We start from the raw sequence: 26,951 nt of genomic DNA on the forward strand, positions 1-26,951 counted from the left end.
CACCCTCCCCATTGCTCCAATTTCGTACAAATCAATTCCCCGAGGCAGTGGTTGGGTAGAGACACACAATCCATTGTTGTTTGGGGGAACAACACTTCCTGTCTTCCACTCTTCCTGTCTCACTTTATTCATCTTGTGTTAACTCATCATTATTTTCAATGTTTGGAAACTTTAAAAGAGCCTTTTATAAAGAGAACCATTACTTATCAAATAAACAAGAATTACATTCTTGCTGCCACCCTCCCTCTTAACCATCTCAGTGACATTTAAAGAGCTTCCCAGAAGGCTTCCCCGGTGGCTCAGGAGGTAAAGAATCCACCTGCCAATGCAAGAAACCTGGTTTGATCCTTGGGTCAGGAAGATCCCCTGGAAAAGGGAATGGCTACCCACTCTAGTATTCTTGCCTGGAGAATCCATATGGACAGAGGGGCTTGGTGGGCTACAGTTCATGGGGCTGCAAAGAGTCAGACACAACTGAGAGACTAACACATTTATTCATTCTACTCCCCAGAGGCAAGCACCAAACCCAGTTTCATTTCTGCAAGTCATTTTGCCCTGTCCGTAGCAGTAAAAAATTTAAACTAAAAACCACCCTACAAATTCCCTGCTGTGATGGGAGGGGTGACTGTGGATGTAAGTATAACATTATTTTCTTTTTGCTTGCTTTTTTCTTTTCAAGATCCCTCTGCTGAGTATGTTAGATAATTCCTTCTGGACTTTCTTTGTACCTCTTTATCCTCAACCATGACCCCATTGATGGAGATTTTGCATTTTCAGTTCAGGTTGTTCATGAAGGATATAATTCCAGACCATTTCCTACTTGCTGCCCTCCATGTTTGTGCTTGTGGGAGTATTTGGCATAGAAATCAGAAGCTTATTTACTGCCAATAAAATGGCTTCTATTATTATAAATATTCGTTAAGCATGGTTAAGCATATAGATTTTAGTCACCTACTTTTTACTAAAGGACTGAATAGTACGGGTATATTTGAAATAGCAGAGCACTTTCTAATTTAGCAGAAATTAAGACAAAGTACAAGGCTACAACATTGGGATGTTCATAGAGTCTTCCAAAACTGCATTGCCTTTTATTTAAATAATTAGGTAGCAATTTGTGGGGTCTTTACTAAAAGTAATTATATTTTGGCAGTATTTCTTTTGAGAAGTTGCTCAACTGTTATTTATGGATGTGATTCAATAACAAAAGGGAGTAAGTCATTTTAGTTTATTTCTGAATAATGCAGTTTCTGTGCAGCACTAAGTATCATGTATGATATTCATCAACTTTTATTCATTAAACATTTCTATATTTTATTATATTACTTGTACTGTTTGACTGTGTTTCTTCTTAAGGACTCAAATGTTTCTTACTCATCCAGTTGGTTTTGTCAATTAAGGCTGCTATAGCAAATTATTGTAGACCAGGTAGCTTTGACAACAAACATTTACATCTCATGGTTCTGGAGGCTGGGAAGTCCCAGATCAAGGTGTTGGCTGGTTTGGTGTCTAGTGAGACCCCTCTTCCTGGCTTCTTGCTGTGTCCTCACACGGCAGGAAAAAAAGTGAGCGTTAGTCTCTCCGTCATTCCAATTCTAAATTTTAAGAAAATTAAATGTGCATTATTTTTTTTAAACCATCCTTGTAGAGGATGAGGACTGTAGCCCTCCAGGCTCCTCTGTCCATGGAATTCTCCAGACCAGAATACTGGAGTGGGTAGCCATTCCCTTCTCCAGGGGATCTTCCTGCACCAGGGATGGAAAGAGAAACAAATTGAGAAAGATCATCTCTCCTCTGTATCTTTTCATAAGAGCACTAATTCCATTAATGAGGGCTCCATCCTCATGACCTAACTCCCACCAAAAGCCCCATCTCCAAATGCCATCACGTTGGGGATTATCAACATATGGATTCTGGGAGGACATAAACATTCAGCCCATAGCACATTGTTACAATTTTTTAAATGGGCCAAGGGGTGGCAGGAAAAGTCCTAGTGTTTCACTCTCTGATGTGAGCAGGGTTTTTGCCCTTTGCCCAACAGAAATTTTGCCTTTGTTCTACAAAGATCTAGATGAACAGTTTGTAAGATTATGAGTGGGAACCAAGAGGAAGTCTCTATATAATGGAACTCAAACCCAGGCACTGTTAGGAGAGAAAATTCAGGTTCTCTTCCTGCCCAAGAACATACTGATAGTTGAGGTGGGTGGTGGCTGGGTGTGAGAGGGAGGGGACCAGATGACAAGAGGCTGGGATGGAGGGGGGGTCTTCTGCTTCCTACATGTGAAACAGGAGAGAGTTTAAGAACGACTTTGATCTTTAGGATCTTTTCTACTTCTTTTAAGTCAAGAGTTCTCTACTAGGGGACGGGGACAAACGTCCCAAGTACATGGAGAAAATTTTCACATTGCAGTTAGAAGCCTAGCCCCTGCCCCCCAGAGTTCCTCAATCCAATCTCCAGGGCTGTGGATTCTGAAAAACCCCCTCCAGTAATTTGCATTTGCAACATTGATTAAAAATGAATGCCCTAAGTTACTAAGTTAATATTCCTTTAGTTGTACAAGCATTTGAAAATCTCAAAAGACAGGAAACCCTTCCTGAGCTGGACCCTGGGAAGGAACAGTGGAGTTATGACCCTCTCCCACTTAGCTGTGTTCCAGAGGGTGCAGAAGAGGCCCAAATTACAATAGGTAAACAACCCCACAGCAAAAAACCCGATGTGGAGGACAATTAAGGTCCCCCGGCATTTTCCTGTAGGAGACACTTCACTGCCAGTTAGGGCTTCTGTGCTAGATGACACAGTGTCAGTATTGCTATTAGCTGGTGCAACACAGAGGCTTAAATGCTGGTGCCAGAGAAGCACGAACACCCAAATTAGTGCACCCTACTGTCCCAGTAAAACATTAGATAGGGAACAAATTGCTGTGTGTCAGTGTCTTAACCATCAACTAGGCCTTCACAGTGCTTTGCATCTAGTAGACATTCAACAAGATAGCTTAGATTTTTGTTGAATAGATGTTGTGTTTCTCATGGCATAGCTTCCTTCATCCTTGGGCACTGTTTTTTAAAATAACTATTTATTTATGTTTGGCTGTGCTGGGTCTTCATTGCTGTGTAGACATATCTCTAGTTGCAGTGAGCAGGGACTACTCTCTAGTTGCGGTGCACGGGCTTCTCATTGAGGTGGCTTCTCTTACTGCAGAGCACAGGCTCTAGGCGCATGGGCTTCAGTAGTTGTGGTGCATGGGCTCAGTAATTGTATAGCTCCCAGGCTCTAGAGCACAGGCTCAGTAGTTGAGGTGCACAGACTTACTTGCTGCATGGCATGTGGCATCTTCTCAGACCACAGATCAAACCCGTGTCTCCTGCACTGGCCAGGTGGATTCTTTACCACTGAGCTACCAGGGAAGTCCTTATCCTTGAGCTATTTTGATACTTAAAAGAATGTTTCATTAAATTGAATCTTTCTGGACCATAATTGCTCCAAGACACCATCCAGTACTGATTATCCATCAAGAGGATTCAGTCTTTCTTAAGTATCAGGGTGGGACAGAAGAGCGTGATTTGATAGCTGAGGGAGTACCATGGAGAAACCTGATCAACTGACAAAAATACACACCATCTTCCTGGTTCCTCCACTTTGGGGCTCTGAACTCCCAGGATATTCAAAGATAGCTCTGACAATAAGTTGTTTGGCACAAAAAAAAATTAACTCATGTCCCACTTAAGATGGCAGGTTTTAAACTTGTGACTGAAAAACAACCCAACCATTTTGTAATGAGAGTTTTTACATGCATGTCACCCAGACATGACTACCTGTTTAAGCTCATTTTATAAACCCCTATACCCACGCCTACATTTTCCTAGACTTTAAAGAAAAGTGGGAGGTATTCTAGTTAAAATTTGAAGGTAAACATTCTTTACAGAGTCCCCAAAGTACTTGAAGTAAAGGAATGTTGGGGTCTGGTCATTTATTTATTTAACTGGGTAACTGGATGACCATTCCCCCTGCCAAATATTTGTTAAAAGTACATCATTCATGAAAACAATAAAAAATATTTAAAATTATCACTGAAGTAGCTTGAGTAAATATAAAGTTGCTCAGTCATCTCCAACTCTTTATGACCCTGTGCACTGTAGCCTGCCAGGCTTCTCTGTCCCTGGGATTCTCCAGACAAGAAGGCTGGAGTGGGTTGCCATGCTCTCCTCCAGGGGATCTTCCCAACCCAGGGACTGAACCCAGGACTCCCTCATTGCAGGCAGATTCTTCACTGTCTGAGCCACCAGGGATCTTAATATAAAGTTATGTGGATGTAAGAATATATAATCTTTTCACAGTCTAGATATGACTATTAGAACTTAGAATGTTAAGAACGGGAATAAATTTGTGGGAGCTCTCAAATCTGTACAGCTACACATTTGCTATAGATCAGCAAATGGAAATGAACTGCTTTTAGAACAAGAGTGTTTAAGCCACCTCTTAATATACTTATATTGTAAGTCTTGTCTTCAGAACCATATATTTGTATTTATTTACCTTTTTATGACAAGGAGAAAAAGTCTGAAGTCAAGCTGTAAATCTAACACCTTCTGCTTATTCTGGGTCCCTGCATAAAGGTAAAACTTATTTTCCTTTGTTTATCATGCATGTTTATAGTATTAGCATTTTTGTTTTCCTTGAAAGTAACTGGATCACCATATTAATAGCCCCATTAAAGGTTTTTGGCTTTGTCTCTTTTTAGAAAACAGAACAAAGCAAAACAAGAACAGAAATTTTGCCTTCCTGAAGAAACTTGTCCAAAAAATTTGATTAAGAAAACAGGATTCCTCAGTTTTTCCTGCATTAATATTTTTAAGTAAGAAATGTTGTAAATATTTTATTTTTTTTAACTTTTGATTTTGTATTGGGATATAGCCGATTAACAGACAATGTTGTGATAGTTTCAGGTGAACAGTGAAGGGACTCAACCATATATACACGTGTATCCATTCTCCCATGATCTCCCTTCCCATCCAGGCTGCCATATAATATTGAGCAGAATTCCCTGTGCTATGCAGTAGGTTCTTGTTGATTATCCACTTTAAATATAGGAGTGTGTATCTGTCCATCCCCAAATCCCTAACTATCCCTTCCCCACATCCATCCCCCTGGCAACCATAAGCTCTTTCTCGAGTGTTGTACTGAATGAAGTAAGTCGGACAGAGAAGGAGAAATAGTGTATGACATCCCTAACTTGTGGAAGTTAAAAAGAAATGATACACATGAACTTACTTACAAAACAGAAACAGATTCACAGACTTGGAGAAATGCTATTTTAAATCAAAATGTCAATTTGGTTTTTTTTTGGCTGTGCCAAGTGGCTTGCAGGATGTAAGTTCCCCAAACAGGAAGTGAACTCCAGCAGTGAAAGCACCAAGTCCTAACACTTGACCTCCATTTCCCCAAAATGCCAAATTTTTGACATTCAAAAGTTTTTGAAGTCTAAATACTCCTAATATTTAAAAAGATGAATTTCAAGTGGTTAATTCATTTATAATCATATAGATAAGCTATATATTATACATAATTGCAAACCAATTACCATCCTATTCCAACTTTTGGTTCAAAGGAAAGCCAGGGCTGAATTTCCAAAAGCAGGGCCTTAGACAAAACTAGGAAAAATTATTAAACATAAGAAGGCTACAACTAAGTTTTGAAATCACCGACAGTATTTTTACTAATATGGAACAGTTTTTTTAGAGGCCTGTCATGACAACACTCTCAAGTTTGATAATTCATGTTGAGAAAATATATGGATATTTATATCATAAGAGTTTCTGTGTTATCCTCTTTTTCACGGAAAATGAAATTAACGGGTCTTTTGGTAGCGTCGTCTCCTTACACAGAATTTACATTCACAGGGGGTCTGGTTAGCAACTTAGGATAATTCTCCAACCGTGAAGATTTGCAAAAGTGTTCCAATTACACCTACCCATGAAAAGTACAAATTATGAGAAACAAGACCTTTGATACCACCAAAGTATAAGCGAACACTGTCAATTCCAGCTGTGTATCATTTCATCATCATGCAGTATTTCATTTGAGTTTCGTGACTCGGTGACACTAGATTTTCATCCCCATATTACAGATGAAGAAATAAAAAAGTTTCCGAGAGAAAGAAAGAAGGCTCCAGTGTTTAACAGCCTGGAAGTTTACACTTAATTTCAGTTTCACAACTGTTCCATTTATTTATTTATTTATTTATTTACTTTTTCCAGCAGAAAGCATTTGTTCAGCAACTAGAAAAAAAATTAATAAAAATAAATAAAGAGGTTCTATGAGATCAAGTGACTCATCTGAGGTTACACATTTAGTAAGAAGGAGGGTTAGAACTTGAACCTAGTTTTGAGGTAGACACTGTGAAATCCTTCAGCTGGAACCCTTTCATGAGAGGAGCAGTTCAAACTCGTGCCTTTGGGGCTCCCTGACCTTAGTCCGGAGCACAGCCACCTCTGGAAGCAGCTGCAGAAGGAAGTCATACGACCAGATGGGCAGGACAGATGGAAGGGGGTGGGGCCCCGGAGCGGTCATGACACGTTCTCACCTGCCTCCACCCTGTCTGCCCATCTTACCACCTCCAGGGGACCTCCCACATCAAAGCCCCGAGGTGGGCGTTGTGGGGACACTCAGGTATGGAAAACATGGGTCCTGATGTCACTGAGAGGAGCCACTGAACCCAGCTGCATAGGATCCCAGGCAGCCCTGTTTACAGCACATCTTTAAGGAGGCGCTATGGCGTCCTCCTGGTCCCTGGAAGGCCCTGCTGGACCGTCATCCAATCACTACTCAGCAGAGACCTGAGTGACAGAATTCTGACAGCCAACACAGTACTGGGGGAGGCAGCTTAATTACAGTTCTTCCCTGCGCCCAGGATAAGAGGCTCCCAGGAGGGCGCCCAACCCAACTCTTCAGCCTCACTGTCTCTTTCTGGCCACCTTGGGGAGCCTAGAACCATCTAGCTGCTACTGTTCTTACTACTTCCCTGTGTTTCCAATAAAATCCTACCTGCAGCAAGGGGAAATTTTACTTTGTTGTTATCGTTTAGTTGATAAGTAGTGTCCTGACACTTTGCGAGCCCATGGACTGTTGTCCACCAGGCTCCTCTGTCCGTGGAATTTTCCAGGCAAGAATACTGGAGTGGGTTGCCATTTCCTCCTCCAGGGGATCTTCCCAACCCAGGGATCGAACCCGAGTCTCCTGCATTGGCAGGCGGATCCTTTACCACTGGGATACTTGGGAAGCCAGAAATGTTCAAAATCTGTTTTATTATTAAAATGATTTAAATGACATTTTTTTTAGATTGTGGATTTTCTTTTTAAAAGAAAGCCTCTGGAACAGAACTGATTTAAAAACGAGAATGGTGGTTCACTTATACCCCTGGGATATCTGCTATGTGAGTTCTGCGTGGAAGGCCCTGCTCCTCGCGCCTCGCAGCCCCAGCAGACTCCCCACACTCATCCTCTAAGCAACAAGGAAGTACGCGGAACGGCCTGTTTCCTCCAGGCAGATGGTTCCTAGCTTCTCAAACAGATGACTGCAAAATCCGTAGGATATTTTAGGACTGAGCAGATGAGAGGCGTCAACTTGTCTGCTTAGGAGAGCTGAGTGAACAGCCTCTGACACCTGGCACCTGAGCCCCACTCTCTTCCATGTGCAGGAAGAGATGCTCACTTCAATCTGACACGCCCATGGGCGTGGTATGTGTTAGGACCACTTCTCTCTCCTCCTTTGCTTTCTTAGATCACTGAGCTGAGCCCTCTGCTCTGAAGCTGCTGGAGTTCTTTCAGGAGGATGAGGAAGTCAGGCTGCCTGCCTGCTAGAGACCTATCCATATTTTTTTGGAGGGGGGGTGGGGCGCTGCACCAGGTCTTAGTTGAGGCATGTGGTATCTAGTTCCCTGACCAGGGATCGAACCCAGGACCCCTGCATTGGGAACGCGGAATTTTAGCCCATTGGACCACCAGGGAAGTCCCGAGACCTACGTACATTCTTAATGCCTGGCCTGGTGGAGCTGAGATGGTGGAACTTCAACTGAGCAATTCAAACTAGTTCTACTCTTGAGGCTTCTTCAAGAGAAAGATAAATGGTTAATTTTTTATGATTTTGTAAAAATCATATGAATATGATGTTTATATGTACTGGTTTTGTGTACGATTCATTATTGTGAGTATGGTGTCCCCTCGTTCCTTGGCTCAAGAGGTATTTGCTGGATTATACGGTATGCAAGGCATCCTGCTAGGGAAATGCTTTCCCATGAGTCATGTAAGAAACTGTCTTCTTTTCTGCTGTCTTCCCAAGGGCTAGAATAGATCCTGGGATACAGAGGATCCTAACACATTTTAATGAGTGAATTACACACTGGGACAGGGGTACCTGCACTCCCCCCCACGGGGAGTTCCTACAGTGATGAACATCATTAGTAAAGACCTCACCCTTTGACAGTCTCTACTGCCAGCTAGTTCTTTCCTAGAGCTAGAATAAGATGGGCTCCACAGGATGGACACTGCCTCATAGTAAATTAGTTAACTCACCACTAACTGAAGTTAATTAGTTAACTTCACTGAACACTGACCACCTATGATGCCCAACTCCTTCTCCGCTACAAGTGGGCCATTTGAAGACATATACAGTCCCTGTTTTCAAAGAGTTTCTGTACAAAACTTAACAGTTGCCACCAAGCAACAAAGTACTGAACCCTTTCACAACCTAAGACAACTGAACGCAACCCCAGGAAGAAAGGGAAGGACTCTATATGCAGTAATGAGGCCAAGGAGGTGGTCGGCACAGAGGAGAACTCAGGAGAGGTCAGAAGACTGGGTGATTACAGAAGGCAGAAGCCGTGAATTAGGCCTGGAAGCCCAAGTGGAGAAGGGAAGAAAGGGAAGAACAGGAACACAGGCGTGTGTGTGTGTGTGTTGTGTGTGTGTGTGTGTGTATGTGTGTGGTGTGTGTATGTGGTGAGTGTGGTGTGTGTTTGTGGTGTGTGTGTGTGGCGTGTGTATGTGTGGTGTGTGTGCGTATGGTGTGTGTGGTGTGTGTGTATGTGTGGTGTGTGTATGTGGTGTGTGTGGTGTGTGTGTGTGGTGTGTGTGTGTGGTGTGTGTGGTGTGTGTGTGTGGTGTGTGTGTATGGTGTGTGGTGTGTGTGTGTGGTATGTGTGTGTGGTGTGTGTGGTGTGTGTGTGTATGGTGTGTGTGGTGTGTGTGTGGTGTGTGTGGTGTGTGTGTGGTGTGTGTATGTGTGGTGTGTGTGTGTGGTGTGTGTGTATGGTGTGTGGTGTGTGTGGTGTGTGTGTGTGGTGTGTGTGTGTGGTGTGTGTGTATGATGTGTGCTGTGTGTGCTGTGTGTGTGTGGTGTGTGTGTGTGTGGTGTGTGTGTGGTGTGTGTGTGTGGTGTGTGTGGTGTGTGTGTGTATGGTGTGTGTGGTGTGTGTGTGTGGTGTGTGTATGTGTGGCGTGTGTATGTGGTGTGTGTGGTGTGTGTGTGGTGTGTGTTTGTGGCGTGTGTGTGTGTGGCGTGTGTATGTGTGGTGTGTGTGGTGTGTGTGTGTGGTGTGTGTGTGTAGTGTATGTATGTGTGGTGTGTGTATGTGGTGTGTTTGGTGTGTGTGTGTGTGTGGTGTGTGTGGTGTGTGTGTGTGGTGTGTGTGGTGTGTGTGTGTATGGTGTGTGTGGTGTGTGTGTGTGGTGTGTGTATGTGTGGTGTGTGTATGTGGTGAGTGTGGTGTGTGTTTGTGGTGTGTGTGTGTGGCGTGTGTATGTGTGGTGTGTGTGCGTATGGTGTGTGTGGTGTGTGTGTGTATGTGTGGTGTGTGTATGTGGTGTGTGTGGTGTGTGTGTGTGGTGTGTGTGTGTGGTGTGTGTGGTGTGTGTGTGTGGTGTGTGTGTGGTGTGTGTGTGGTGTGTGTGTGGTGTGTGTGTGGTGTGTGTGTGGTGTGTGTGTGTGGTGTGTGTGTGTGGTGTGTATGTGTGGTGTGTGGTGTGTGTGTGTGGTGTGTATGTGTGGTGTGTGGTGTGTGTGTGTGGTGTGTGTGTGTGGTATGTGTGTGTGTGGTGTGTGTATGTGGTATGTGTATGTGCTGCGTGTGTGTGGCGTGTGTATGTGTGGTGTGTGTGTGTGGTGTGTGTGGTGTGTGTGTGTGTGTGGTGCGTGTGGTGTGTGTGTGGTGTGTGTATGTGGTGTGTGTGGTGTGTGTGTGTATGGTGTGTGGGGGGTGTGTGTGTGGTGTGTGTGGGGGTGTGTGTGTAGTGTGTGTGTGGTGTGTGTGTGTGTGTGTGTGTGGTGTGTGTGTGTGCGCGCATTGGGAGGTGAGAGAGGATGGGAGAGTGAAGGAGGCATACAGAACGCACAAAGCATGCCAGGAGTCCACTCTGTCCACCACAGTCTGAGTCAACTGAATAAATATTTACTGAGTTCATGCTATGTGTCAAGCATTGTGACAGGTACAGGGGACACAATGGTTAACAGGACTGATATGGTCCCTGGCTCCCAGGCTAGTGGAAGATATAGACAAGTAAATGGATAATTACAATACAACATGATAAGTGTTGTGATAGGGAAAAGTCCAGGTGTCATGAGAAGGAACGGAGAATGGACCCAACCCAGATGGGAGGGTCAGGAAAACTTCCTGGACATTCCCTAAGAGGGGGGTCAAGCTGACACCTAAAGCTAAGGTAGGAATTAGTCAAGTGAAACTGGCCACATAGGTGATACAGCACTTAACCCAGAAGAGCAGGTGTGATGGGCCACAGAGATCTGAAGTGGGCTGGGTTTGCAGGACTGCAACAGGAGGAATGCTAAGAGATGGGCCAAGGACAGAAGCACTGGTTGGGTAAGCAGTCTCGTGTACTTTACATTAAGGAGTCTGGACTTTATCCTAAGAGCGAAGGGAGTCACTGAAGAATTTAAGGGAATGAAACAAACACATTTTCATTTTGGGTAGATAACCATTTGACATGTGGGATGGTCCTTAGAGGAGAAATGGGCAATAAGAACAGAATAACATGTAGCTTGCTTCTTCAAGGTCCAACCTAGCCCAGTGCAAGAACTAAATGAATATTTCATGAGTGAGTGAACTGATCAACACAGCAGTCGATCGCTCAGCTCAGGACTGAGAACAGGGGACTTGAGACGGAGGATAACGCTGTCTGGGAGTCTGTAAGGGTCAGGGCGAATACACATCAGAACACTGACACGTCTTCAATCTTAAATCTCATCAGACAAATGATAACAACAGTTATCATTTTGAGTTGGTGCCTAAATTTCCCTGATGCTTGGTCCCACATTATATCTGCTCTTTATGTGTCACTACATATCATACAGAGGCTTCCCTGGTAGCTCAGCTGGTAAAGAATCTGCCCGCAATGCACAAGACATTGGTTCAATTCCTGGGTTGGGAAGATCCCCTGGAGAAGGGATAGACTATCCACACCAGTATTCTTGGGCTTCCCTCACAGATCAGACGGTAAAGAATCTGCCTGCAATGTGGGAGACCTGGGTTTGATCCCTGGGTTGGAAAGATCCCCTGGAGGAGGGCATGGAGACCCACTCCTGTATTCCTGCCTGGAGTATCCTTATGGACAGAGGAGCCTGGTGAGATACAGTCCATGAGGGTCGCAAAGAGTCAGACACGACTGAGCACAACAACACACTTAATGTACATTTCTGTTTCAGCTGACCTTTAGGAGCTACGGTGGGTTTTTCAGGCCAGGGTATTTCTAAGTCATCTATCGTAAAAAGAAGTTAGTGCAACCTGCATGACGGTGAAGTTGCGGTTTATTTGAAATTGAATTTAGGAAAAAAAAGAAGTAGCCAGCATTGTTCAAACTTCAGGCAGGTAACTCTCCACCTTGTCACCTGGATACCCTGGCACACAGGGAGGCTGTTAAGAGCTCATCATCCTCTGCTGTCCCCAAGGTGGGGAATGGCAGCTGAACTAGGCAGAAGAAAAAGAATGTCATTGGGAGGAGAGCAGAAGATGGCGGAGGAATAGGACGGGGAGACCACTCTCTCCTCCACAAATTTATCGAAAGAACATCTGAACGCTGACCAAACTTCACAAAACTACTTCTGAAGGCTGGCTGAGGACGTCAGGCTTTCACAAAAACTGCGCATTATCTTCAAAAGAGGTAGGAGAAATTATAAAAGATAAAAAGAGAGACAAAAGAGTTAGGGACGGAGACCCGTCCCGGGGAGGGAGTCGTAAAAGAGGAGGAATTTCCAAGCACCAGGAAACCCTCTCACCGGCGGGTGTGGGGGAGGATTTTTTATCTCGGAGGGCAACGTAACTGGGAGGAAAAATAAATAAAATCGACAGATTACGTGCCTAAAGCAACTCCCAGCAAAGAACCCCAGACGCTCGCATCATCCGCCACCAGCAAGTGGGGGCTGAACGGAGAGGAGCGGGCGGCATTGCCTAGGGTAAAGACCGGGCCCGAGTGCCCCGAGGGCAATCTGAGGGAGCTAACGTGAGATAGTAACCTAAACTGTGGGACAGCGAGAGAGAGAACTATCCCGCGAAAAGCCCAACTCTAAGGCACTGCCGGCCCGCTCACAGAACAAAGGACTGAGCGATACCAGAGGAGAGCTAGCCGGCTGCGGACTGCGCCATCCCCCGCCGGACACAGCGGGCAGGCGGGGCCCGCCAGAGCCGGAAAGGGGCAAACTCGGCTCCAGAGAGGGCACCCCCTACCAAACTGCAAACAGGCTCCCAGTTTTTTAAGCAAAGACTGCCTGAGATCCCGGAGGGTCGACAGCAGCCGGGAGGGTCGCAGCCAGAGACCAGCTCCCCAGAACCGACACAAAGCACACCGGAGCCGGGCGCGCCCGTAAACCGAGGCGGGGACCAGGGAGGTGATAAGCCGCACCGCCCCAACAGGGGACAGCGCCCTCGCCAAACTCCTGGCCGCCCGGGCAGCTCCGACCGGGAACGGCACAAGCCGCGGGCAAAATCGAGTCTGCGCCTTTGTGGAGTAACCGGGAGCCTGAACCTGAGCGGCTTAGTCCTGGGAAGTGCACGCAGCTCAGGGCCCGCTCCCCGGCCGAGTAACCTGAAGCCTGAGCAGGGTAGACGGGGAAAGCACACACGCCGTGAGCGGGGGCGAACCCAGTGCGGCCGAGACACTGCGAGCTTACCACACACACGCCAGAATTGCAGTGTTCCTTCCTCCCCACAGCACGATTGAACAAGCGAACCTAAAGAGATCACCTCCACCGCTTTGATGCAGGGCGGAAATTAGATACTGAAGAGATCTCCAAACAGAAGCCAAATAAACAGAGGGAAGTGCTTTGGAAGGGACAGGCCAACAGATTAAGATCCCTGTAGCTAATACCGACTGCATTAAAAAGGACCTACAGATCTTGAAAAGTATAAGCAGGAATAAGGATCTATCTAAAACTGAGCAGATCCCACACTGCTCACAACAGCTCCAGAGAAAGTCCGGGATATATATATTTTTTACTATTATTATTTTTTTTAATTTTTTTTTTTTAATTAAAAAAAATTTTTTTTCTCTTCTTTCCTTTTTCTTCAAGTCCTCTATTACACCTTTAAGTTTCATTTTCATAACCCACTATTAACTTGCAAAAAAAAAAAAACCCTATTTTTGAAGCAAACTACATACATATATCTTATACCTTTTGTGTTTTTTTTTTTTTAATGTTTTTTTCCTGTTCTACATTTTTTTACTGTTTCTTTTTTTACTGTTTTACTGTTTTTTTTTCTTTTTACACTGTTCCCTTTTTTCTTTTTTTTTTTTTTTTTTTTAGATTGTAAGTTTTATAAGAGTCTAACCTCTACTCTAGATTTTTAATCTGTGTTTTACATATTTGATATCAACTTTGTACATTTAAGAACCCAATCTTTAGGACCCATTTTTACTCAGGAGTGTGATCACTGGCCTGATCACTCTGTCCCCCTATTGATGCTCTTTCTTCTCCCCCAGGGAACCTCTATCTCCCACCCTCCTCCTTCTCTTCTCAACCCAATTCTGTGAATCTCTGAGGGTGTTCTGGGTACCGGAGAACACTTCAGGAACAGGATACTGCCCAGATCTCTCTCTCCCCTCTTAATTCCTCCCTTTCTACTCATGCTCACCTCTGTTACCTTCCTCCCCCCTCTCTATGTATCTCTGTGAATCACTCTGAGGGTTCCAAACTGTGGAAAGCACAGAGGGAAGTGCTTACTGGCTAGATTGCTCTCTCCACATTTGAATTCCCCTCTTCCCCTCCTGGTCACTACAACCCACCCCCCCCACCTCATCTCTCCATGTAACTCAGTGAACCTTTCTGGGTATCCCTCACTGTGGAGAATCTTTTCACCATTAACCTAAAAGTTTTATTATTGAGGCTGTATGGAAGGAGAAGTCTTGAGGCTACTGCAAGAATAAGACTGAAAGCCAGGGGAAACATTAATTAATAAGAGACCATCCAATAGCCTCCATAAATTCACTGAAACCAAGCTCCACCCAAGAGATAATAAGTTCCAGAGCAAGACATACTACGCAAATTCTCCAGCAACGCAGGAACATAGACCTGAGCATCAATATACAGGCTGCCCAGAGGCACACCAAATCCATAGACATCTCAAAAATTAATACTGGTCACTCCATTACACTCAAGAGAGCAGAAATCCAGCTCCACCCACCAGAACACCGACACAAGCTCCCCCAACCAGGAAACCTTGACAAGCCACCTGTCCAACCCCAACCGCAGTGAGGAACCTCCACAACAAAGAGGAACTTCATACTACCAGAATACAGAAGGGCCACGCCTAACACAGCAATCTAAACAAGATGAAAAGGCAGAGAAATACTCAGCAAGTAAAGGAAAATGAGAAATGCCCACAAAGCCAAACAAAAGAGGAGGAGATAGGGAATCTATCCGAAAAAGAATTTAGAATAAGGATAATAAAAATGATCCAAAATCTTGAAAGCAAAATGGAGTTACAGATAAATAGCCTGGAGACAAAGATTGAGAAGATGCAAGAAATGTTTATCAAGGACTTAGAAGAAATAAAAAGGAATCAATATAGAATGAATAATGAAATAAAGGAGATAAAAGACACTCTGGAGGGAACCAACAGTAGAATAACGGAGGCAGAAGATAGGATAAGTGAGGTAGAAGATAGAATGATGGAAATAAATGAAGCAGAGAGGAAAAAAGAAAAAAGAATCAAAAGAAATGAGGAAAACCTCCGGGACCTCTGGGACAATATGAAACGCCCCAACATTCGAATCATAGGAGTCCCAGAAGAAGAAGATAAAAGGAAAGGCCATGAAAAAATACTCGAGGAGATAATAGTTGAGAATTTCCCTAAATTGAGGAAAGAAATAGTCACAGAAGTCCAAGAAACCCAGAGAGTTCCAAACAGGATAAACCCAAGGCGAAACACCCCAAGACACATATTAATCAAATTAACAAAGATCAAACACAAAGAACAAATATTAAAAGCAGCAAGGGAAAAACAACAAATAACACACAAGGGGATCCCCATAAGGATAACAGCTGATCTTTCAATAGAAACCCTTCAGGCTAGAAGGGAATGGCAGGACATACTTAAAGTAATGAAAGAGAATAATCTACAACCCAGATTACTGTACCCAGCAAGGATCTCATTCAGATATGAAGGAGAATTCAAAAGCTTTACAGACAAGCAAGAGCTGAGGGAATTCAGCACCACCAAACCAGCTCTCCAGCAAATGCTAAAGGATCTTCTCTAAACAGGAAACACAGAAAGGATGTTTCAACACGAACTCAAAACAACAAAGTAAATGGCAACGGGATCATACTTATCAATAATTACCTTAAATGTAAATGGGTTGAATGCCCCAACCAAAAGGCAAAGGGTTGCTGAATGGATACAAAAACAAGACCCCTATATATGCTGTCTACAAGAGACCCACCTCAAAACTAGGGACACACACAGGCTGAAAGTGAAAGGGTGGAAAAACATATTCCATGCAAACGGAGACCAAAAGAAAGCAGGAGTCGCAATACTCATTTCAGATAAAATAGACTTTAAAATAAAGGATGTGAAAAGGGACAAAGAAGGACACTACATAAAGATCAAAGGATCAATTCAAGAAGAAGACGTAACAATCATAAATATATATGCACCCAACATAGGAGCACCACAATATATAAGGCAAATACTAACAAGTATGAAAGGGGAAATTAACAATAACACAATAATAGTGGGAGACTTTAATACTCCACTCACACATATGGATAGATCAACTAAACAGAAAATTAACAAGGAAACACAAACTTTAAATGATACAATAGACAAATTAGATTTAATTGATATTTACAGGAGTTTCCACCCCAAAACAATCAATTTTACCTTTTTCTCAAGTGCACATGGAACTTTCTCCAGGATAGATCACATCCTGGGCCATAAATCTAGCCTTGGTAAATTCAAAAAAATTGAAATCATCCCAGCCATCTTCTCTGACCACAATGCAGTAAGATTAGACCTCAATTACAGGAAAAAAACTATTAAAAGTTCCAACATATGGAGGCTAAACAACACGCTTCTGAATAACCAACAAATCACAGAAGAAATCAAAAAAGAAATAAAATTATGCATAGAAACAAATGAAAATGAAAACACAACAACCCAAAACCTATGGGACACTGTAAAAGCAATACTAAGGGGAAGGTTCATAGCAATACAGGCGTACCTCAAGAAACAAGAAAAAAATCAAATAAATCAACTAACTCTACACCTAAAGCAACTAGAGAAGGAAGAAATGAAAAACCCCAGGGTCAGTAGAAGGAAAGAAATCTTAAAAATTAGGGCAGAAATAAATGCAAAAGAAACAAAAGAGACCATAGCAAAAATCAACAAAACTAAAAGCTGGTTTTTCGAGAAGATAAACAAAATTGATAAGCCATTAGCCAGACTCATCAAGAAACAAAGGGAGAAGAATCAGATCAACAAAATTAGAAATGAAAATGGAGAGATCACAACAGATTCCACAGAAATACAAAGGATCATAAGAGACTACTACCAACAGCTATATGCCAATAAAATGGACAACTTGGAAGAAATGGACAAATTCTTAGAAAAGTATAACTTTCCAAAACTGAACCAGGAAGAAATAGAAGATCTTAACAGACCCATCACAAGCACGGAAATCGAAAGTGTAATCAGAAATCTTCCAGCAAACAAAAGCCCAGGACCAGACGGCTTCACAGCGGAATTCTACCAAAAATTTAGAGAAGAGCTAACACCTATCCTGCTCAAACTCTTCCAGAAAATTGCAGAAGATGGTAAACTTCCAAACTCATTCTATGAGGCCACCATCACCCTAATTCCAAAACTAGACAAAGATGTCACAAAAAAGGAAAACTACAGGCCAATATCACTGATGAACATAGATGCAAAAATCCTTAATAAAATTCTAGCAAACAGAATCCAACATCATATTAAAAAGATCATACATCATGACCAAGTGGGCTTTATCCCAGGAATGCAAGGTTTTTTTAACATCCGCAAATCAATCAATGTAATACACCACATTAACAAATTGAAAGAAAAAAACCATATGGTTATCTCAATAGATGCAGAAAAAGCCTTTGACAAAATTCAGCATCCATTTATGATTAAAACCCTCCAGAAAGCAGGAATAGAAGGAACATATCTCAACATAATAAAAGCTATATATGACAAACCCACAGCAAACATTATCCTCAATGGTGAAAAATTGAAAGCATTTCCCCTAAAGTCAGGAACAAGGCAAGGATGCCCACTTTCACCACTACTATTCAACATAGTTTTGGAAGTTTTGGCCACAGCAATCAGAGCTGAAAAAGAAATAAAAGGAATACAGATAGGAAAAGAAGAAGTAAAACTCTCACTGTTTGCAGATGACATGATCCTCTACATAGAAAACCCTAAAGACTCTACTAGAAAATTACTAGAGTTGATCAATGAATATAGTAAAGTTGCAGGATATAAAATTAACACACAGAAATCCCTTGCATTCTTATACTCCAATAATGAGAAAACAGAAAGAGAAATTAAGGAAACAATACCATTCACCATTGCATCAAAAAGAATAAAATACTTAGGAATATATCTACCTAAAGAAACAAAAGACTTATATATAGAAAACTATAAAACACTGATGAAAGAAATCAAAGAGGACACAAACAGATGGAGAAATATACCGTGTTCATGGATTGGAAGAATTAATATAGTGAAAATGAGTATTCTACCCAAAGCAATCTACAGATTCAATGCAATCCCTATCAAGCTACCAATGGTATTTTTCACAGAACTAGAACAAATCATCTCACAATTTGTATGGAAATATAAGAAACCTCGAATAGCCAAAGCAATCTTGAGGAAGAAGAATGGAACTGGAGGAATCAACCTGCCTGACTTCAGACTCTACTACAAAGCCACAGTCATCAAGACAGTATGGTACTGGCACAAAGATAGAAATATAGATCAATGGAACAAAATAGAAAGCCCAGAGATAAACCCACGCACATATGGACACCTTATCTTCGACAAAGGAGGCCAGAATATACAATGGAGAAAAGACAATCTCTTTAACAAGTGGTGCTGGGAAAACTGGTCAACCACTTGTAAAAGAATGAAACTAGAACACTTCCTAACACCGTACACAAAAATAAACTCAAAATGGATTAAAGATCTAAACGTAAGACCAGAAACAATAAAACTCCTAGAGGAAAACATAGGCAAAACACTCTCCGACATAAATCACAGCAGGATCCTCCATGACCCACCTCCCAGAATATTGGAAATAAAAGCAAAAATAAACAAATGGGACCTAATTAAAATTAAAAGCTTTTGCACAACAAAGGAAACTATAAACAAGGTGAAAAGACAGCCTTCAGAATGGGAGAAAATAATAGCAAATGAAGCAACAGACAAACAATTAATCTCAAAAATATACAAGCAACTTCTGCAGCTGAATTCCCGAAAAATAAATGACCCAATCAAAAAATGGGCCAAAGAACTAAACAGACATTTCTCCAAAGAAGACATACAGATGGCTAACAAACACATGAAAAGATGCTCAACATCACTCATTATTAGAGAAATGCAAATCAAAACCACAATGAGGTATCATTTCACACCAGTCAGAATGGCTGCTATCCAAAAGTCTACAAGCAATAAATGCTGGAGAGGGTGTGGAGAAAAGGGAACCCTCTTACACTGTTGGTGGGAATGCAAACTAGTACAGCCACTATGGAGAACAGTGTGGAGATTCCTTAAAAAACTGGGAATAGAACTGCCATATGACCCAGCAATCCCACTGCTGGGCATATACACCGAGGAAACCAGAATTGAAAGAGACGCGTGTACCCCAATGTTCATCGCAGCACTGTTTACAATAGCCAGGACATGGAAGCAACCTAGATGTCCATCAGCAGATGAATGGATAAGGAAGCTGTGGTACATATACACAATGGAATATTACTCAGCCATTAAAAAAAATACATTTGAACCGGTTCTACTGAGATGGATGAAACTGGAGCCCATTATACAGAGTGAAGTAAGCCAGAAAGAAAAACAACAATACAGTATACTAATGCATATATATGGAATCTGAAAGATGGTAACGATAACCCTATATGCGGGACAGAATGAGAGACACAGATGCATGGAACAATTTTATGGACTCTGAGGGAGAAGGTGAGGGTGGGCCGTTCTGGGAGAATGGCATTGAGACATGTGTATTGTCATATGTGAAACAGAGCACCATTCCATGTTCGATGCATGTGACAAGGGCTCGGGGCCGGGGCAGTGGGATGATCCAGAGGGATGGGAGGGGGAGGGAGGTGGGTGGGGGGTTCGGGAAGGGGAACACATGTAAACCCATGGCTGATTCTTGTCAATGTATGGCAAAAACTATTACAATATTGTAAAGTAATTAGCCCCCAAGTAAAATAAATAAATTTATAAAAAAAAAAAAAAAAAAAGAATGTCATTGAAGGCCACAGGGGTCGGTGAGGTGGCTCGGAGACCACGAACAGCCCTTCAGGGACACAGTCTACACTAGAACCCAGGTCCCGTAAGTTCAATGCCTCTTTCACAACTCCACCCTGTCCAATTAATTAGGACAGTCCAAGATCTTAGAAAGGAATAACTTGTATGAGGTCTGAGCTAGAGATCTTCTCATAATTCTGTGATTGTAGCTGACAGCTCGGAACGAGATGACCTTTTAGAAAGAGAAGGCAAAATGGAAATGGGGGCTGGTGAAAAAAGCCTGGTGAGTCATGACACACATGGATCCCAATGTTGTTGTTGTTGTTTAGTAGCTCAGTCACGTCCCACTCTTTCCACCCCATGGACTATAGCCCACCAGGCTCCTCTGTCCATGGGATTTCCCAGGCAAGAATACTGGAGTGGGTTGCCATTTCCTCCTCCAGGGGATCTTCCTGACCCAGGAATCAAACCCGTGTCTCCTGCATTGGCAGCTGGATTCTTTACCACTGAGCCACCAAGGAAGCCCATATAGATTCCCATACATTAAACCAAAAACAAGGAGAAGAAAGAGCAGAAGGTGAAGAACAGGCCTGGAAGCAGGTTTCTGAAGAAAGGCTAGGGAACTGGCTCTACAGAAAGCGTTTCGTGTCACACAGGCTCAGGAGAGCGAGAGCGAGGCAGGTCTGGGCTCCTCGCTACTTTCAGATCAAAGAGAACAGGCAAAAAGCTACTGTGTTTTTAGATACTTCAGACATTCAAACGCTCCTCCTCACAGCCTTGTTTCCACCATCCCCTTCCTTCTCCTGCCAATGCACCTACACACATACACCTCTGGCCCACTGCAGCCCAGGCTTTGCTTTTTCCTGCAGAGTATTTTCACACCAAGATAGCATCACTGACCCAAGAACTTCATGAACACAAGAACTTCCTTATGAACTGAAATTTTTAGCTTGTGGCCTTGGTGGCCCACATTTCTAAATCATCACCTAGCTATTCAATATTTCCTAAAACAGTACAAAGACTGTGAGGGGGGTCTGTTTCATTTTTATGATGAAGGAAAGCTTGAATGAATTCTCCTCGTTTATTTTCTATCATCACAGAGTTAGATTTCAGCAGTTGGGTCTAATATATCAATCTAACCGATCAATCAGTCAGTTTCTCCAGAAAATTCCAATGCAAACAGTACTGAAATAAGCTGACTAAATAACTCATCCTCTCCGGGGATCACGCACCAGTGATACCTCAGCAAGAGTTCACTGTCACGGGCATCTTATACAATCTACACACCTGTAATACCAGGCTTGGCCACCTAAGGCCACCACCAGAGTCTCTTTATCGAGATTGAAATCTGGGAGTCTTCTGAGCTCCAGTACACTCCACCATCTACACTGTTTAATCGAGCCCTTTACTACAAATGGTTTTAGGCTCTGATGCAAGACAGGAATTTGAAGCATGCATTCGAGTATTTAATGGCATTAATTTCTGGTGCACACAAACATCAGCTTCACTCAACAATCCAATAATCTTGCAAAATAAAGAAAATATGTCAGAAAATGAAATGCAGCATGGAATTCTCCAGGACTGCAAGCAAAGCAGGTCCCAGATCCACAGCCCGACAGAATAGCTGCCTATTTACAGATACTTAAAGTCAAAGAGACACCTATTTACAGATCCTTAAAGATATGAAGATAAATCAAGAAAAGAAAAAGGATGGGAGTGCTTTCAGATGAAAGAATTGTTCTGTTTTTTTTTTTTTTTTACAATTAAACATGTTTACTTTACTGCCTCAAGTTCTCAAACATGTCCCAAGTTAATTTGAAATGTAACACATCTGATTGTTAGAAATGAAATACAATCCTTGTTGTTGTTTTAACCGGCAGGCATCAGTTGAAACAAATCCTACCTGGAAATATGGATGGTCTCTTTTTTGGGCGCCTCAGGTGAATGGGTTCCAAGTTTCTAAAGTTTCTTTGAAGTCTTGCTTTAATATCATTTCCTATGAGTAATTCAGGTGGCAGGCTGCTCCGTCTCGATTTATAATCATTTTGCGACGAATTTAGTTTGTTCTTCGTCCTGGAATATAAATTGCTGTCATCAACTGCCATGGTAGGAAATACATTTGATTTTCCTGGCAAAAAAATCTGAAAAGCCAAACCCAGGCGCAGCCGCCTCCGTCTCCACCCCAGACTCAGGAGTTCTCATGCTTTGCCCCGCACTTGTTTGGGAAGCTTAGCAAGTTGATAGGCGTGGACTTGAACAGGTGTAGAATTACTAAGCAGCCCCTCCCATACCCAGTAAAGAGCACAGGGGAGGAGAGATCTAAAAAATCATTAGGTGCAGGAGACTGAGGAATGCCAACAGTTGTGGCACACGGGTAATAAAAGGGGCCAGACGAGTACTGAGCGTAATCTCTGTTTTATTGGTGCTATGCCATAAAGCAATCACAACTTACTCTTTCAGAATGAATACCTATGCAAATCGCAAGCCTAATTATTGTTGTTTTCTGAACTCTTGTAGATTTGTTTTTTAATAGAAGTTTTTGGGAAACTTTGGGAAACATTTTTGCATTCCCTCCTACCTTTTTGTCTCACATGACACAGGCAGAGCAAACATCTGTCTTTACGACATTCCTTATCTGGCGGGCAGTCGACTGGAAGTGGGCTGGACAGAGGAGATGATAGATGGCTGGGATGAGCAGGAAGGACCCTGGGGTGGGTGTGCACGAGCAGCAGTGCTGGGAACCCAGTGCAGCCCCCCAGCCTCCCCGCCCCTCCTGCGCTCTACCTGGAAGATGGCTTCTGGGAAAGGTCAGCTGTCTGACAAGGCGAAGCCAGAGGTCTCGCCAGTGAGCTGTGACCTGCCACGGATGGCACCCTCCACTCAGCCAGTGGAAAGGACCCTGTGGTCTCTGCCGGGATCCCGCCTGGCTCGCAACTAACATGGTCATCGGGTTTGGTGGGCTGAGAAAAAGCAGCATTCACCAGATTCCGGCTGGACCTGTCCCATGCTGTCTTTCTCTCTCTTCCGGACTTTGCATTCGTACATCCTTTGTTCCCTTCCCCCTTGCTCTATTTATGTGGAAAGGTTCTGCCCTCTTTTGTCTAACTGACTCTGCAGAACCCATAATTCTATCATTTATCCTCTCACGTCCCAGGGCTGGGTCCCCTCTCCCCTGCTCCTCCTCGGTCTCTAGCTCTCTCTCTTTCTCTCTCTCTCTCACACACACATACACTCCCCTTATGTTCTGTCTGACTGCAGTGTGAGTCAGAAGATAAAGACGATAAAATCTGCCTTTTCTCTTCCCAGTGCCTGGAATCAGTAGATACATAACATTATAAGGGATTTAGAGGTTGTTTCAGAAATCACTGTTTACTTTGGTTTGTGTTTGTTATGAGTGTGTGTGAAGAGACTATTTGCAAGTCTCTGGGCTGTAGCCGGCCAGGATCCTCTGTCCGTGGAATTCTTCAGGCAAGAATACTGGAGTGGGTTGCCATGCCCTCCTCCAGGGGATCTTCCTAAACCAGGGATGGAACCCACATCTCTTATGTCTCCTGTATTGGCAGGTGGGTTCTTTACCACTAGTGCCACCTGGGAAGCCCTTACTTTGGTTTACTGTATGCCAAGTAGGTTAGATTATTCGATAGAATTTAGGAGCTGGGTCTTTTCACCTGAGTATAAGTTTCATTCTCTTTTCTCCTTTCAGCAAATAGTTCTTTTTACAACAGATTTTCTGAAGAGAAAAGTAATTTTTTTTTAAGAAGTGTGTCCAGATTAGGGTTGCACTATAACCCATAAATTATAATTATAATCCAGCAAGCTGTTTACATATTAGATTATTAAGTTATTTTACTAATTATACACCATTTCCCTTGCAGGACTTAAAACTATTTTGTCAAGTTGGAACATACCACAAACTTCAAAACAATGAGTGGCTTGTACAAAACTATTTTGAAAAGCCCTTGAGACTTCTTGAATCTCCCTTAGCTTAATGAAAACACACTTTTTTTTCCAGCAAAGAAATTAAAAGTAAAGCATTACTTAAAGTTTGAGGTAACGAGTTAACAGGAGAAAAAATACATTTCCATAATAAAAATCTAGAGAAGGGTGGTTAAGTTTTGAGTCCCTAACAGGGTAGAGCCCTAGGGCACAAAATATTGGATGTTCACAGGGGGAAATCTAGCAAAGACAAGCTGAAAGGCGAGCTTTGAGTGACTCTCTTTCCCAATTCACAGTATCCTCAGGGGGCTGAACAAGAGTGCAGACAAAATGAAATGGAGCCTCAGAAGCAAGGTGTGATTATCACATAGAGTGTGGGACAGGCATGGCTGCCTGCAGAGAGCCTGGCTGCAACACAGGGTTAAGAGCTCAGGCATCTGGAACACAGTAACAACAGCTGTGGTTACTGCACACTTAATACTGGCCAGGTTCTGTGCTAAGCTTTGGATATGCATCATCTCACAGATCCCTCCTAATCCCCCTGTTCTGCGGACAAGCACACCGAGACTGCCAAATGCCAAGGAACCGGGGGAGAGGAGATTAGAACACAGATTTGACCTGCCTCCAACGCTTCTGCCAAGTCCATGCTTTAAGCTACACCATACTGAAGAAAACAAAACAAAAACTACCACATACTCAAAAGTATGCCACGCTGCATTCTCAAATATATACATGAAATCTGAAAGAACTCTAAAGTCTTTCTCTACCTTCCTAACACAAGTCTAGGTTTTAGGCAGATTTCCATTGCACCACTGAGTGAGGGAGGCGGGGTCTGGCTGACCCAACTCCACCCCCCAACCCCCTCCCCGCCCCCCCCCATAACCCAGCTGTCAGGACATCTGCAAGATCCATGGAATGGCAGTAAGAAAAAGCAGAAGGAGAATTCAGATTCTTGCTTTAATAAAATGTATTCATGTTGAGACTTGGCCTATTAAAATGCATTTTAGATAAACGTGTTACATTTTCCTGAGATTTAAATCATAATTAGGGGAAAAAATCCCACCCCACTTGAAGGTGTTCCTCATCTCCTGATCTTCTAAAAATAAAATGATGTTAGAGAGGGTTCGAGGGTTCCAGATATCCTCAATATAACCTCTCTCCTGCCCAACTATTCTCCACTCATTGGGAATAAAAAAAGATATGACTCTAGTCATTTAATATGTTTTCTTAAAGAGAAAAGTGAGAACAGCTTAAATGCGCTATTATTCAAATTTTAGGATAATGATAAAAGGGCCATTTTTTATTTTAAAATAGTATTAGATTTGTGAACATGAAAAATGTAAACTTTCCTTTCAAAATATTTAAATTGGCTGACAAGATGAATGATAATCAGCCACAAAGAATTCAGCTTGGTTTGGGCTAAAGGAAAATATTCACAGACTGTGATGTTAAGTCCATCTCTCCCTCTTCATGGTAACAGTCACAAGTGGAATTTCATTTTTTTTCAAGTAGTTCAAAGAATGATGATGATATTGGGCTCTGAGCTAAAAGAAATCTTAGAGTGTAATTAAGTAATTTAAAATATATCATTGGACATCTTTTATTCCTATACTTTTAATAACCATGATGCTTTAAAGGTTTCCATTCTCCTAAAATTCCAATATATTCATCTCCTTTGAATTATTCTAATTTATTTTCCTTCAAGAAGCTGTGTATTTTTTTATTAAATGATGTTACCATCTCACGAACATTTTATTCTTCCTACTAATAAGACATTGTCTTCTTTCTCTTCGAGTGTTAAAATATTCCATAGAAAGACATTTATTTCCTTATTTTATGGCTATAATTTCCTTGCAATTTTGGTAGTTTTAAAAGAGAATTTTAAAGTGAATTTTGGTAGTTTTTAAAAATCTAAATTATTCAAATTTTTTGAGAAAAAGGCAAGTTGAGAACTGTACAGTTTTATAACTGTCACCATCTTGCTCATTATCACCTTCTGAGAAATGATCCACCAGGATTTTAGGCCTGTTAAGATTCACCCAGTAAACTCCCAAATCTCAGTCTGACTCACTCTGACTCTCAATTTTATATCCTGCAAATATTTCTGAATTTTTGAGCTCTCTATTCAGTTTGTAAACTGAGAGGACCCATTATTCAGTGGGTTTGACACCAGGAAAAAAATCATTGTACTGACTATCAGGATGAAGAATATATCACCAAGCCAAGCTCCACCGACGCATCCCTCTGAGGGGTCACTTGCCGCCTCTCACTGCCAACACATCTCTGCCTGGTGTTGTTAACACACCTGCAGTATTATCCAGGGTGTGACTACGGCAGAAGAAATCTTCCCTCAGTTCCTAAAAATACAATGGAGGTTTTCAGTACTTACCTCATTGGCTGTCCCTGGCAAATTAACACTAATGGCCAGCCTTTCCCTCTTCCGATTCTCTGCTCCCTTGGTGTCCTCGACACTAATATTTCGTCCTACCTCTCAGATCCCTTCTGCTTGGATTCTTTCAAGGGCTCCTTAGAAGTGTATTTTCTTCCCTCCTTTGCTCTCCCCTTTTCTTTGGCCAGCCCACTGACTGAGCATCTACTTTGTGTTTGATCCCTGGTCCGAGAAGATGCCCTGAAGAAGGAAATCCCACTCCAGTATTCTTGCCTGGGAAATCCCATGGACGGAGGAGCCTGGTGGGTTATACAGCCCATGCGGTTGCAAAGAGTCAGATACAACTTAGCAACTAAACAACAATGTGCCTGACACCATGAGAAGTCGAAGGTCTCTGCCCTCAAGAAGCTCTGTATCTAGGAAGGGAGCAGACCTAAAACAAACAAGTTACTGGACACAGAGTGATCACTCTGTGCAGAGGTGAGGTAGAGAAAGCTGCTGGGAAGGGAAGGGTTTTCAGGGGAGAAGGAGTGAGTTCACAAGAAAGATGAAGGGAACCAGGGCAAAGGCACTAAGACGGAACATCACACCAAATGCCCACACAATCCTGCACCTACACTGGGGCC

At 42.7% G+C, this 26,951-nt stretch overlaps 1 protein-coding gene across 1 annotated transcript in view; it reads right to left on the reverse strand.

Annotated features, from left to right (window-relative positions):
• FRY (FRY microtubule binding protein) overlaps positions 1-22,190 on the reverse strand; it is a 330,073-nt gene extending 307,883 nt beyond the window's left edge. Inside the window, exon 1 of the transcript XR_014071062.1 lies at positions 21,904-22,190. The gene's annotated coding sequence lies outside the window, so the exon portion shown is untranslated. The remainder of the gene's footprint in view (positions 1-21,903) is intronic.
• Between the last annotated feature and the right edge of the window lie 4,761 nt (positions 22,191-26,951).

Source organism: Giraffa tippelskirchi, chromosome 12, assembly GCF_054371585.1.
Source record: "Giraffa tippelskirchi isolate mGirTip1 chromosome 12, T2T-mGirTip1v1.2.pri, whole genome shotgun sequence".
In the NCBI taxonomy this organism is placed as follows: Eukaryota; Metazoa; Chordata; class Mammalia; order Artiodactyla; family Giraffidae; genus Giraffa; species Giraffa tippelskirchi.